This window comes from Artibeus jamaicensis, unplaced genomic scaffold (assembly GCF_021234435.1).
Source record: "Artibeus jamaicensis isolate MK-2021 breed Jamaican fruit bat unplaced genomic scaffold, CSHL_Jam_final scaffold_1689, whole genome shotgun sequence".
Classification (NCBI taxonomy): Eukaryota; Metazoa; Chordata; class Mammalia; order Chiroptera; family Phyllostomidae; genus Artibeus; species Artibeus jamaicensis.
Window position 1 is genome coordinate 3,254,667 of NW_026522029.1, and position 13,817 is coordinate 3,268,483.

At 51.3% G+C, this 13,817-nt stretch overlaps 1 long non-coding RNA gene across 1 annotated transcript; it reads right to left on the reverse strand.

The window, feature by feature from the left end:
• Positions 1-3,110: 3,110 nt before the first annotated feature.
• LOC119041708 (uncharacterized) lies at positions 3,111-8,605 on the reverse strand. The gene is made up of 4 exons (XR_008389866.1): positions 8,314-8,605; positions 4,308-4,411; positions 3,549-3,642; positions 3,111-3,336 (listed from the first exon to the last, which is right to left on the reverse strand). It is a non-coding gene; the product is annotated as an uncharacterized LOC119041708 (long non-coding RNA).
• Between the last annotated feature and the right edge of the window lie 5,212 nt (positions 8,606-13,817).

Below are 13,817 nucleotides of genomic sequence, written 5' to 3' on the forward strand. Positions count from 1 at the left end.
TACTTGGCCATTAAGATGGGACGAAGGGCTGATGACGCTGTAGCGTGGACGAACCGTGAAAACACGCCGAGTGCAGAAAGCCAGATCCACAATGTCTCATCTCATGATTCCCCAAATAGGCAAATCTCTACAGATTCCTGCGGATGGAAAGCATAGGTGTAGCGTTCAGCAGGGTTCTACCTCTGAGAATCCAGCTCCAGGTTGGGAGGGTAGGAACGTCACCCAGAAGGCTGGGCTCTGCTGTCCCGGTTCTCCTTGGTGGCGCAGGGTGTGGCCTCTCAGCCTGTTGCAGGGGCAGCTGGACTTCAACAAAACCTTTGAACAAAGAGGTCAGACCATGCTCAGGGCAATTTCTTTACCTGCCCGAAAACCAGCCTACAAGAGGCATTTGTGCCTTCCCCTATAGGACCCTCGCAGTGTGGGGCTGAGGCAAAGACAGAGTGACCTGGTAGGATGCTCGCCTGCTCCACAGGGCCTCAGTGTCCTTGGTCCTGCAGGACCACACCTGGGCTGCCCATCCTGGTCCAGCCCCAGCCTTCCTTTTTCCAGTGCTAGCCTTCCGAGCAGCTCACCCTTCCTCCAAGGACCCTTGTGCCTTCTGGTCTTCATCCCTTCATTCACACTGTTTTCTCTGCACCCACGTCCCTTCTAGTCACTCCCTGTTAAAGTCCCACTCCTCCAAGATCTGAGCCAAGTGCACCTCCCTCCACCTACCATGTGTTCTTCACCATTGGCTTCCCTCCCTCCGTCCAGAATCAGAGTGCGTGTCTCCCTCCCCTGTGACTCCTACCCCATCCTTTGTGGCTGGGAGACAGCACCCCAAAATGCCTATCGTGGTCACTTCTGACCGGGGATCTCCTTGAGGGCAGGGCTTTTGTATGATGTCAATGTGCACCCTCCTTGGTGCCCAGTGTGATGCCTTGTGTTTAAAGTGTCCTCAAGAAATGTCGGCTGCATTATGGCATGGCAACTTTCTAACCGGGTTAGCTAGGTTCAGGGAACTGACTTCACAGAGGGGACCCATTCACAGAGTTTTCAGCTCCCTTAGCCCATTTGTGCGCTTAAGGTTGTGCTCTGTGGTCACAGCTGCAGCTCCGTGTCTCTCTGTACCTTCCCTCCGATTAGCTAGTGGGTTGCTCAATGCCAGCAGATTCTGCAGAGCTCCCTGGGAACAGGGTTTGGGCACCACTGAGAGCTCCGAGGTCTGGAGGGGGAGTTGCTAAGCTGAGAGATTTTCCGTTCATTATGTTCTGCTCAGCGAAGCCATTGGTGATATTTCTTCTTTAGACCTTTGTGCTTTTCTGCCAAACATGAAAATATTCCAACCATTTGCATTCATATCGGTGAGCCGCAGAGAGTAACATGATGAATCTTTTAGCAGGAAACTGTTGTTTTTCTTCTGGGTGATTTTTAAAGGTCTGTTGTCCCTTTGCACAGAATTTTATGATGTGTTGGTGCCAATTTGCTTTCCAGAGAAGCACCTCTCCAAATTTATAGAGAAAGGCAAGCAAAGCGGGACTTCTGGGCCTTGGCTGGACACCAAGTGATAGCTAATTTCTTGCAGCAGAGAAGATGGAATAACAAGTCCCTGAGTTGCCATTTTGGTTTCCCCTTCTGTTCCAAAACAAAATTGTTTAAACAACAAACTCGCGTCTTAATCATAGTTACTAATTAATGAAAGTGTGTCTGTATTTCAGGAGTATATTTTCATTGCTCAGATCTTAAATGTCGTTCTGGGATTGGCAACTACTTTGGGCCTGTTTCCTTTGATTAATGAATTGACGGTTCATTTAACCTAATGAACTGGAGGAGCAAACAGAAATCCGTTTGACTAATTGTGGTTCCTTGTTGCTGGCTCTAGCTGTCGTCTCATCTTTAGCCAGTACACAGAAATGAGAAGTACATCATTTTGTAGGATTAAGGAGTTGAATTCATGCTTGAAACTCTATATTTATACTTGATTACTTTCAGAGTCTGAAATAAGAGACGTCATTGTAACAAACTCTGAACCATTTTGGAGTCTCATGTGCTTCTAAGAACAAAGGAGGACCTTAATTTATGTCATTTCTTGTCAAGACATAAACTTTCTATCACCCTAGAGGGACCCTCCTCTCGTGTTCTTGACCCCTTGCTCTCGGTTGCTCAGATCCCTCATACTATGGAACGTCTACCTTGCACACGTGCGCACACACCACACACACTCCCCTATGTACGCAAAGATCCTTTCCTGCTCATCCTTTTCTGCACTCAACTCCTCTCTCTGGTTTTCTTTCTTTGTAGCCCCTGATCTCCGCTTTAAGGACACTAGTGGATGAACGTATTTCTCGTCCTCTCAAGTCAATGGCAAGATGCTCCATTAGTTTGTGTGCTGGTAGGAAAGAACATTTATTGCAAAAATCCACAGATTCAAAGTGAGGTCCTGCTTTTAAAGATGTTTAAAGGTAACACCATGTGGATTTTGAATTTGGAAGTCAGCCTTCTGGAGGCAGCGCTGATGGTGGGGTGACAGGCATCGAGGCAGGTGGCTGGGGACGGACACTGGAGTCAGGCGGTGCTTTTGTTGCTGCATGTATCATGCCATGGTGGAAGGTGCCTGGTTCGTCCACAGAGTGGCTGTGGGTGGGAAGCCTCTGTACGTAGCAGCGACATAAAACATAAACACAAACACATGCAAAGGAGTAGATCTGTGTGTAGAAACCCACACACGCTCTGCAACACTGCCTCCATCTCACTGATCAGAAAAGGCAGAGGGAGCCTGTCCCCATGGAGTGTTTTGAGAACAGCCCCCAGCCCATCGCTGCTGAGGCTTCTGGGTAGAGACTGAAGACGTGTGTTCCGGCTTTGCCCTGCTGACCTCCAGCCCAGGGGCCCCGTGACCCAGGTCTGCCATTTTCAAACTTTGTGCTCCGTGCTAGAGCCTCTCCGGTGAGGGGAAAACCAAGGGACCGTGGGCTTCGATCGGAACAGCGTCACTTTAAATCTGTCTTGCAGATTGGCTGTCTGTGACTTCCTATTTCACAAAAAAAAGTTCCCAGGGGAAAAAAATCTTGAAAATCATTGATAGACATGAACTCTATACACTGTTCTATTGGTAAAATTCTCAGATTTATTATTTCACTCCAAAAGCATAGGTTACAGAGAACATTTCTCCTTCGGTGGTAGGACGAAGACAGAAAGGCTGTCTTCATTTAGGCGGCGGTAACAGCTCAGCGTGGACTGGGGGCTGCAGTCGATTTCCCACAGTTACAGAGGCCGGAAGTCCAGGAGCAGGATGCCAGCTTGCCAGGGCTCTTTGGGAACCCTCTTCTGGGTCGCAGACTGCCATCCTCTCGTGTCCTCATGCGGCAGAAAGGACACGAATCTCATTTGTGAGGGCACAACCTTCATGGCATAATCACTTCCCAAAGGCCCCACCCCCTCCTACCACCACATTGGGGGTTAGGACTTCAACATGCGAAGGGGGGACACCAGCCCTCAGTCTATAACCAACTCCAAGTGTGAGAAGTTGTACCAATTTCTTCCACTTCCTCGCCCCTGTCAAGACCTACCTTCCCTGTAAGCAGCCCCTTGGAATCACTAGGAAGCTGGAACTGCCTAGTAGATGTTTCCTCTGTGCTGCGTGAATCACTACAAAGATGGTGGCTGAAAACAAAACAACTTTACTGTTTTGTAGGCTACAAATCCGACAAGGGTCTCACTGCCCAGACTCAGGGGTTGGCAGGGTTGCATTCCTTCCTGGAGGCTCCAAGGGACAATCTTTCCTTTTGCACTTTCTCGAGGCCACCTATAGTCCCTGGCTGGTGGCCTCTGCCTCCGTTTCAAAGCCAGCAACGGCGAGTCAGGCACTTTTGCCATTGCGCCTCTCTCATCCTCTTCCACAGACATGTTCCACTCTCCTCTCCTCCTTCTGCCTCCCTCTACTACTTTTAAGTATCCTAGTGACTACATTGGCCCCATTAGCATAACCTAGTATAATCTTCCTATTTTTACACGATCTGATTATCAACCTTAATTCCATCTGTCATGTTACTTCCCCTTTGCCATGCAATTAACATATTCACAGGTTCTGAGTATTATGACCTAGGTATCACTGGGGGTCCTTGTTCTGTCCATCCCACCTAGAAATAGATGTCAGAGTGTGACAGTTATTCTGAGGATCAGAAAGCAACACAAAAAGAAGCCACAGAGCCATAAATTAGCCTACTTTGAGTTATGACTTATCCCCCTAGGTCTACTAGATAATGCCTGTTGAACAAGGGCCTAGAGAGTAGCAAGTGAGCACTTCCTGTGGGACTGGAGTTACGTACGGGGCTGCACTCCTCCAGATGATGAAGAGTTCCATCCGGGACATCGGTCAGGGAGTACTCTTGCGATCTGCACCATTGGAGGGAAGGGAAGCAGGAAGACGGTCCTGGCAGGGAGAGAAACTGGGCTGCAGAGCAGTCTCAGCAAAGCTGGGGTGAGGGAACCATACCTCCACACCCATGCTGACCCGCCACTGGACGTGGACAGCCCCAGAAAGGGGTAATGACCCTGGAGAGGACTGGCGGCCCAGGGCTGTCTGACAGGCAGCCCCAGCAGCCAGAGGATAAGTCCGTGGGTTCTGGAGAGAAACCTGGGCGGTGCATCACAATGCCTGCTACTGTCAGATGAAGGGCTCTAGTGTGGCGGGTGTCTACAAACTGGAGGGGACCCCAAAGCTTGGATGTAGGGGAGGACCCAAGAGCAGGGAGAGTGTGTGTAAGAAGAGATGTAGGGATTTGCCCAGCCAGGCATAGTGTTGATTCGCAAGAGATATTTCTCATTGCCTCTCAGGACCCCAAGCCCCCTGCCCACTGGGGACAGCTTGCCTGCTGGTTACCTGCAACTCATCACTGGAAATGACAGGTAGAACAAGGGGTGGTATCTCTGGCCTGAAGATCTTAGAGAGCAAGGAGGTTTACACAGAGTCAGTAAGAAGGTCTCAATCCCCACCCCAGAACCCCGCGCGCCGACAGCAGTTAGTTCCACTATCTTAATGTGCCTGACCACTGGTGCACGTGGCAAACGGCTGGGAGGACGTTACCCCACGATCAAATGTCAACACTCCTTATTACCTTGTTATCGGTAAGAGGAAGGATGTGATTATTGATCGCTCATGGATTGGTGCCTTATTTCACTTCCCCCAAACCGAACTCTCTCCCGCCTACACTGCAACCCCTGGCTTCTCAGAACTGCGGGACCGGGCTGGGAGCCTTGCTTCCTCACAAGCAGCATAGGAGGCTACTGCTCAGAGTCACCAGAAAACCCTCCTAAACCAAAAGAACCTCCCTGATGTTCTTTCTGATGTGGAAGGCCCTCCATTTGGGCACACATCTTTCAGTGTCAAGCTCTGATCCTGATTTAAATGTAGATAATCTCAGAAAGGGTTACTACATCTCAATGAAAGGATATTTTATAAGTTTTCCTGGGAGAAAATTCTGGGAGGTAAGAAGTAATGGTCAAAGTATGAAATCCCTGCCTAAGGCTTCCATGGGAAGCCGTCCGCCAATAATACTGCAAGCGCTGACAAGCGTTCACATCCGTTGACCTAGTAATTCCACCGTGCATGTAACGGAAGAAAATTGGTGTAATTATGGAGAGGGCTCTGTACACAAGAATGTTTTCCAGGAATCATTTATAATGGTGTAACTTTGGAAACCACTTGAATGTGAAACATTTGGAAAATGCTCCAGTAAATAGGACCATATCCACCCCATAAAAAACAAATCCTATCATTAAAAAATTGTAGCTAGGAAGGGTCTGTAATAACCTGACAAAAATACCGATGTTACAAAGTGAGAACAAGCCTGGCTTCACATTGGTATGTGCGTGATGTGCATTTCATGACAGCTATGTAGAAAGAAGACAATAGCCATGAAATGGAATATGCAAATAGCAACCATGATTTGCTGGGCGGAAGGATTAGAGGAGCTCTTAAGATGATTCTATTCTCAGTATTTTCAAAATGTATGATGAGCCTCTAATGCTTCCGCAGTGTGGTCTGGTGGTAAACATGGGGCAGGGACGTGGAGGGAACTCTCTGGACCTGCAGATTCCCATTGCAACTCCTGGACACGGTAGGGGATTATTTGGGAGCTGCGACCACGGTCAAGTGGCAGCTGCGGGCGCAGGCTCCAGAGCCGCTGCTGGGATCGCCCCTGGGCGCAGAGCTGGGACAGCGCCCTGGGCCGGAGAGCTGCTCTGCTCTTCTGCTGGCCGAGGCGTGGATGGGTTTGGAGGCTTAGATCGATTTTCCGGGGCCACTGCTTGGTGCAGCAGACCCTTGGCGGCCACCGTAGCGCGGAGTCAAATCCGCAAATCTCCGAGAGCTTCAAGAGCTACTCGTTCAAACCAACCTGAGCGACTCTGCAGCATCCTCAGACCCTGGGGGCTTTGGCCACCTCGCCTGTTAAACGGGTTCCGGTCTGATGCGCCCTGTGAGCTTTAGAGGAGGTAACGCACGTGCAGTAATGAAGGGCTTCACAGTGCCCAACCCCAATGAGGGCAGGCAGCCCAAAGAGGAACCTGTTACAGACCCCACGTCAGCAACGCTTCTGGCACCGGGCAGGTGACGTTGTGGGCTCCCCAAATCCTTCAATGCAGAATAAGGACGGTGCTTCGGGGTTGCTAAAAGGATTCAATGAAATTATATGTAAAGGGGTTAGCATAGTGGCTGGTGGGAAAACAAGTCATTTTCCCTGCTGCTGCGGCCCTTTACAAACTGGACATCTTCAGGAGCCTGGTGCATCTCTTCCCTTGTAAAGTGGAGTTGGTAGGTGTGCTGTGAGAATTGAGTGAGAAATGCACATAGAGAACATGCATTTAATTAGAAGGAGGGAAATGGTGGCAATTCTGTCTTCACTAGGGTGGTCTACAAGCCGCACCTTTGGAAACCCCCACCCTTAACCCCTGAGCGCAGTGAGCAGTGAGAGGGCAGATGCTGTTTGAGCCAAGAGAGCCCTAGAAGAGCCAGCCAGGCCCAGGCAGCCAGCTCAGGCCTGACAGGACCGCACCAGGCCTCGTCAGTGTGTCCGCCCTGCCTGCTGTGCGCACCTGCCACCCCTCAGTTCTCACACCTCCTCTTGGAAACACAAGTACAGCTTGTCCTCACTGAGCAAACCTAGGGCAGCATGCAGCAAAAGCAGTATCCCTTAAGCCAGCAGGCGAAGAAGGTACTGGAACCTCAGGGGAACGAGGCACTCCAAGTTGGCTTCTCGGTAATAGCCAACTCAAGGGCTCGCCCAGGTCAGGCCCTCCTCCTCTCTGCAGCAAATCAGACTTCATGGAGCAGCAGAGAAAAGAAAACTGGCACGTCTTTACTCCACTGTCCAAATGAAAGGTGCCCACTTGCATTTAGGGTGAACTGCAATACCAGCTACAGTGATGGAACACTTACTCTTTACAGTCCCACTAAGGGCTCTCTCATCTCTTTCAGGCTTCACAACCACCCCCACAAGGTATGTCCACTTCACATATTGGAGAATGAAGGCTCAGAGATTAAGGGTCTTGTTGAAGTTCACAGCTAGAAATCAGCTGAGCCAGAATGTGAGTCTCGGCTGGTCTTGACTCTACACAGTAGGCTCTTAACAACTATGCTACTCTCAGTACATACCCATTTCCTGCTTTAAATAAAATGCGCTCTGTATCTTAACTTTCAGGGTCTCCAATAAGACATTTTGCAGAACACATTTTCCTGGGTTCTCCTCCACCCCCAAACCCAGGCTTCCTTCACTAACCTTGTATTCATTGCAAGGATGTAATAAATGCATGCCTAATCTGGGAGCTCAGCCCCACACCAAGCAGGCTTTGGTTGGGGGCTTCGGCTGCAAGCTACCTGCTGCCTGGCCAAACCCCCGGCATGGAATTTAGGGGCTGTACAGTATGAGGGGCTCATATACTATCATATGGCCTTTTTGGGTCCTGCCTTGGAGTCCTTTCCCTCCACCTACTGAATGCACTTCCCCTTCCCCACAAGGTGCTGGAGCAAAATGTCCTATTCTTTCATCATGATGAGGCTGCTGGTGTTGGGTTTAATTTTTTAAACAATTCCGCAGCAGAAATGTGGTTATGAGTCAAGGATGTGTACGTGTGTGCTTGTCTGTGTGTGAAGTCAGTCTCTCGGCACCAGCTATAAATGTGAAGCAGCCAGCCTGCCAGGAATTGAGGACACCGTATGCTTGTATTTCTAGGTCTTCCTAAGAGTTACATAACCGCCCCTAAAGCCAGGGGGCAGGAGGAGCAGGGCCAGCCGTGGGAGATGTTTCCAAAGAGAATTGCTGAGGAAGGACTGACCTTGGGAAGACGGGGAGTTCGCCAGGCCATGGAATGTTCTCGGTCGGTCCTGGGGCTTAAACAAAAAGCGTATTCAGAGGGCGAAGGCTCTGCTGAGAACAAGCCCCGTCTGTCTCCCTGCTTTGTCCTGGGGGCTTATCAAGGTGAGCCCTCACCCCGAAGGGCACTGGATATTGAATTTAGAGCCAGGCACAGCTGCCAGACCAGGGCCCTGGTACTTTTCCCAGCCATCTCTAATTAGCAGGCTTCAGGGCCCACTGCATCTTGAGAGCCAGGCAGAGGTGAGATAAGAGCCCCAGCCTCCTCTGTTCGCCGAAAAAGGCTGTAGAAAGGCACTAGTAGGGAAGGAGGGCTGTGGGCAGGGGCACGGCCCATCGGGCAAGGCTTATCGAGGGCTCACTCTGTGGTCATCCTTGGGAGGGAGGAATCTGATTGGCCCCTTCCCACTGAGGGCTGGTAGGAAAAACTCTTCCTGCCCCCCTATTTTACTGGACGACAGCTTATTTTTTCTCTCGGGCTTCAGGTCAGAGGTCTGAGACCTAGAGCGGTATTTTTTAAACAGTGGGTCATGACCCATTAGTAGCTTGTGTAATCAATTTAGTGGGTTGCACCCAGCATTAAAAAAAATAAAGAAATAGAATAGACTACCCAAGCATAGTAGACATGACAGAGGTCCACGTTGTTCCAGCTCTGTGTATGAAATTAATTCTGACTGGTGGTGGGAGCAGGAGAGCAGTCACTGGCTCAGGGACTGTGTCCACCCACAGCCTTCTCCCTACAGACATCCGAAACCCAGGCCCAATCGAGTTTAGGCCAGGAGGACATTTATCATCTCACTCAGAGGGACGTCAGAGCTGGGCCAGGCCCCAGGGTCAGAGAAGCAGCCTCCATCCTGCCACCAAGGATGCCGAGCTGTCACGGTGGGCTTTGTCCTCGGGCTGGTGGCAGGGTGGCCACAGCAGCTCCTTGTCGCCTCCAAAGAACATCCATGGAGAGCAGAGACTGGTTCTTCTTGTGTCTCTGAATAGTGAGATCTTTCCTGAAAGCCCTCTGGCTGACTGCTTCATTTCAGGGTAGAGTTGGTTGCAACTCTAGTCCCAAACTCGGCCTTGGTGAGGAGCACACAATGCCCATGAATAGGTGCGAATGAGCAGGGTGTCCCCACAGCACTGGGGACGCATGATTGAATGGAGGGGAGCAGGTGGAAGCACAGAAGGGGGAGGTGCTTGCAGTGTCTGAAACTGACAAGGGACTGACATCTGGAACACATCACCTTCTACAAATCAGGAAAAAAAGAGTGACCTCAACAGAAAAATGGTCCAAAGCTGTGAAAATGCAATTTTCAGAACGGTTTACCCTGAATGCTAACAAACATGACCAAGTACTCAAAATCAATGTTAATCACCAAAGATTTAGGAATTTAAATGTGACTTTACACCTATTAAGTGAATAAGTTGACAGCCAAGCGATGCCAGCTGTTGGTGGGAGGTGGGGACCAGGGAACTGCATACTGGTGCGGTGTGGGCTGGCGGACCCCGGATGGTCCTCCAGGGTCAAAGTAGGTAAAAGTGTCATCTGTGTGGCCCGCAGTTCTGATCCCAGGGAAGTTCTCATGAAGGTCACGGGGCACAGGTGTGAGGACGTCCCCTGCAGCTGCGTTGGTGGTGGAGGGGAGCTGTCACAACCCCAGTGTTTGTCACCGAGAGAAGGAAGAGGGCAGGTGTGGTGGGTACATCTGCAAGGCTCTATGGAGAGGTTAGCAGGAATGGATGGGCCAGAAGCACCAGTGGCGACATGGGTGGACCTTAAAAACAATGTCTTGTTTGAAAAAAAATCAACTTGGTGGTTTTAAGTTTTGTTTTTTTTTTAATGTGATTTCCTGTTGAAGATACATACTGAAGTATTTCTGGGTGAAATGTTCTGATGTCTTGAATTTGTCTTAAAATATTCCTGAGAGAAGAATTTGACCATGGAGGGGAGAGGATAAATAGATGTAACAAAATTGGCAAAATGGTAGTTCTTTAAACTGGTGGTGGCTACGTGGCGTTTTTCTTATATTATCTCTGCTTTGGTGTGCCTCGGGGGGGTTTCAGAGCACAGGTTTTAAACAGCCCACACCAAGAAATGTAGCATCCATGTTGCAAGAAGGTGGGAATAAAAATGCATATTAAAATAATACTGATAAGGCAGAACCCAGGAATGGGAATTGGACGGAAAAAGAAAATAAGGGGAAAAGTTGATGTTCTATCAGGAAGGCCCAGGAAGGCTCTGGACGTCCCCCCGCCCTGTGGAGTTGGGAGGGGTGAGGACTGGGGCGGTGGGTGTGGGTGTGACTGTGTGTTTGCAGGTGACCAGCGGGGTCTGCACGGCACACGCTTTTATTTTCTCAAGGAGCCTCCTTCTAGCTGCCAAGGTTTTGTTAGGCTCCTCCTGTGGGTTCCTACAGCACTGAGGGTTGTCTATCCTGGCACTTGCTTCACGACATCTTAAACCTGCTCACTGCGCATCCCCTGCCTGTGGCGCAGCCCACCCTGCTGGGTGCACTCTCTGAAGTCTGTTTAATGACAAACAGTAACCAAAGCTTGTGGAGCACTACCCCACTGTATTCACACAACTCTGTGAGGTAGGAAACAGTACTTTCCCCATGTGATCAACAAGGAAATGGAGGCTCAGAGAGGTTAAGGAACCTGCCCAACGTCACACAGCCAAAGCCTGGCAGAGTTGGGATCCAGCCAGACCATCCGCCATTGGGTAGAGTGATATTGTCAATCACTCTACCACACTGTCCTGAGTGTTGAGAGGAGAAGCTAACACGTCTGACACACTGAGAGCACCAGTGGACCCTCCCAAACAAGAACTAGAGGGGGTGGTATGGGTGTGGCTGGGAAGGAGATGGAGCGACCAGGCAACGGTGGAGCAAGAGAAAGGAGCTTGCTGTGAACAGTGGGGAGAGCAGCCTGTGCGTGCGAGGGGATCTAAGAACGTCTTCTCTGCGCTGCAGGGCTGAGACTGTGGGTGGAGGCCCCGCCCTCCCCGACCTGTGTCTCTGTTCTTCCGGGGAGTTATTAATCAGGACTCACCTGGTAGCGGTTTGGCCCTGCTGGGGGACATTTGGCCATGCCTGGGAAGAGAGAAGGTGACTTAATAGTGTCTAGTAGGTGGAGGCTAAGGATGCTGCTAAACCTGCCACAAAGTAGCACAGTGCCCAGGAGAGTCCCCTACAATGAAGAATTATCCGAAACGGCTTGGTGCCAAGGTTGAGAAACCCTGATGTAGACCCATCAGTCCCTCCTGACCTGTAAGGCAGTCCTGACCATTTGCCACCCCTCACTCCTGCTTCCTACAGTCCTCTGCTCTCAGCAGCTCTAAATGCAAGGACGTGGCAAAGACAGGGCAGCGTGGAGAGAAACCTGAGCGCTGGCTGGGCCCGGGAGCCACACGTGCTGATGGCCTGTCCTTGGGCAGCTGGCTCTGGTCCATGGCTGTGACGCTGTGCTCCCTTCGCACTCCAACAATGGGTCCCAGTGCTGTGCCGGTTAATGTTTCGCAACTGGCTCCCTGGGAAAGCAAACCCTGGCTTGCAGTATTTGACAATTTCCATGGTGTAAATATTCCAGCTTCAGCCAATTTCAAGCTACTCGTGTGAAGGCGGCTGGCTTGCAAACTTTCTGAAAATTTAACAATTAAATAACTAGTTAGAGACCAGTGCTCACACACTGGAGCATAGTCCCACCTCCTCATCTTCCAGCAGCTCTTAGGCCACACGAACACTCACCTACTGAACACAATAAAAACTCACTTCTCACTCATACTTCAGTGTGGGTATCCCCGGTACCGCAGTTCCGGACCAGGCTCCTTCTGCCTGGTGTTTACCCTCCTCTTGGGCAGTGGCTCTCAAGCTTCATTGTGTATCAGAACCAGGCGGAGAGCTGAAGACAGGATTCCCCGGAGCTCCAATGCAGCAGGTCTAGGAGGGGGCAGAGGATGTGCATTTTCTTACAAGTTCCCAGGTGCTGCTGCTGCTGGACAGGCAACACCAGCTGAGGACCACCGCTCTAGGGCAGTGGGGCTGAACCCTGGCTGCACAGTGGAGTCACCTGGGGAGCTCCGAGGACTCCCGATGGCTGGGCTCCCCTCTCAGAGACCCTGATGTGGTGGTTCTGCAGGGCGGCCTGGGCAGGGAAACAGGTGAAGCTCCCAGGGGATTTGATGTTCAGCCAGGGAGGAGCAGCCTGCTTAGGTCTGTACTATCTCCTCCTCCATCCAGCGGGCGGAGGTGGCGAGGGGATGAGCACTGTGTGGAAGGGTGGATGGGCCAGGCCTGGGAGCTGTCTGTAGATCAGGTCAGCTCCCACTCCAGGGCACGGCCACACCGGACGTGGGAGGCTGGACAGCGTGGTCTTGCCTGGTGCTCAGGAAGGAGGTTGCTGGTGGGACAGCTACCGAGAGGCTGCTGTACCTACCTACCAGCTGCTACTTTGGGACCTGCACGCCAGACGAATGCCTACGTATGGGGAGCCACAAGTGTGGGGATGCTAGAGAGTGGGGTTGGGGGTTCCTGGCTTTTGCATGAATACACTGAGGTAGAAACTGCCAGTGGCGACGTGGGGTGCTTCTGTGTCCCTAGAAGGGGGCAGCTTGGTGTGGGGAGAGATCCTGGGCTCCCTCCCCTGCCTCCTTTTACAGGGTCCTAATCCCTGAGCCCCCCTCTGCTTCCTCTGTCCATAAAGGGTGCATAATGCCTGTTCATAGGGTTAAATGAAAGAAGTATATGAGCACTGTAGGCATACAGCATGTGTTCAGTGATGGTGAGTTTCCTCTCCCTCAGATGACATGACCTATTGACGCTGGAGACCAGGAACTGGAGAGGGGAGGGGACCTGCGGAGACCCCGGCTTCTCTCCTGGTGCAGGCTTGTGGTGGGAAGAGCCGGCTCGGGGAGTTCTGCTACCTCTTTGGAGAGAAACCCCAGGCAGGCACTCTCATTATATAGTAAAGGATGAAACTGTGTTCCCAGGATAATATTTAGTTGGCCATCACGTCCTCTTATGTCTGTCATTCCAGGGAAAATTTAAAACTTTGCAACCCGTTTAACATGGAGCAACTATTGACACTACAGGAAGATTCTTTGTGCTCGTGAGCAATGTCTTTAAACAGCTCTGCTTTCCCAGCTCAGGTGAGCTGTGCAGAGGCCGTCCCGAGTGCGGGTTGGGGTGCTGGCCTGCTACCTACCGGTGGCGTGGGGGGGGCAGCGCCAGGCAGGACAGGGTCAGCGCTCCTGAAGAGCGACATTCAGGCAGAGCCTGCAGGAGGTCAGGGACCTGCCACCCTTCCGCCCACAGCCTGGGAGCAGAGCTGCCCCTGGCCAGACAGGCAGGCGGCACGGAGCTGGTCTGGGATGGGCCCCTGCACGCTTTCCGGTTCCGCAGCTTCAGCCCCCGGGGGCAGATCCATCTGAGTAACTAACTGTTCAGCAGCCTGTGCTTCATTTCCAAGAAACTTTCC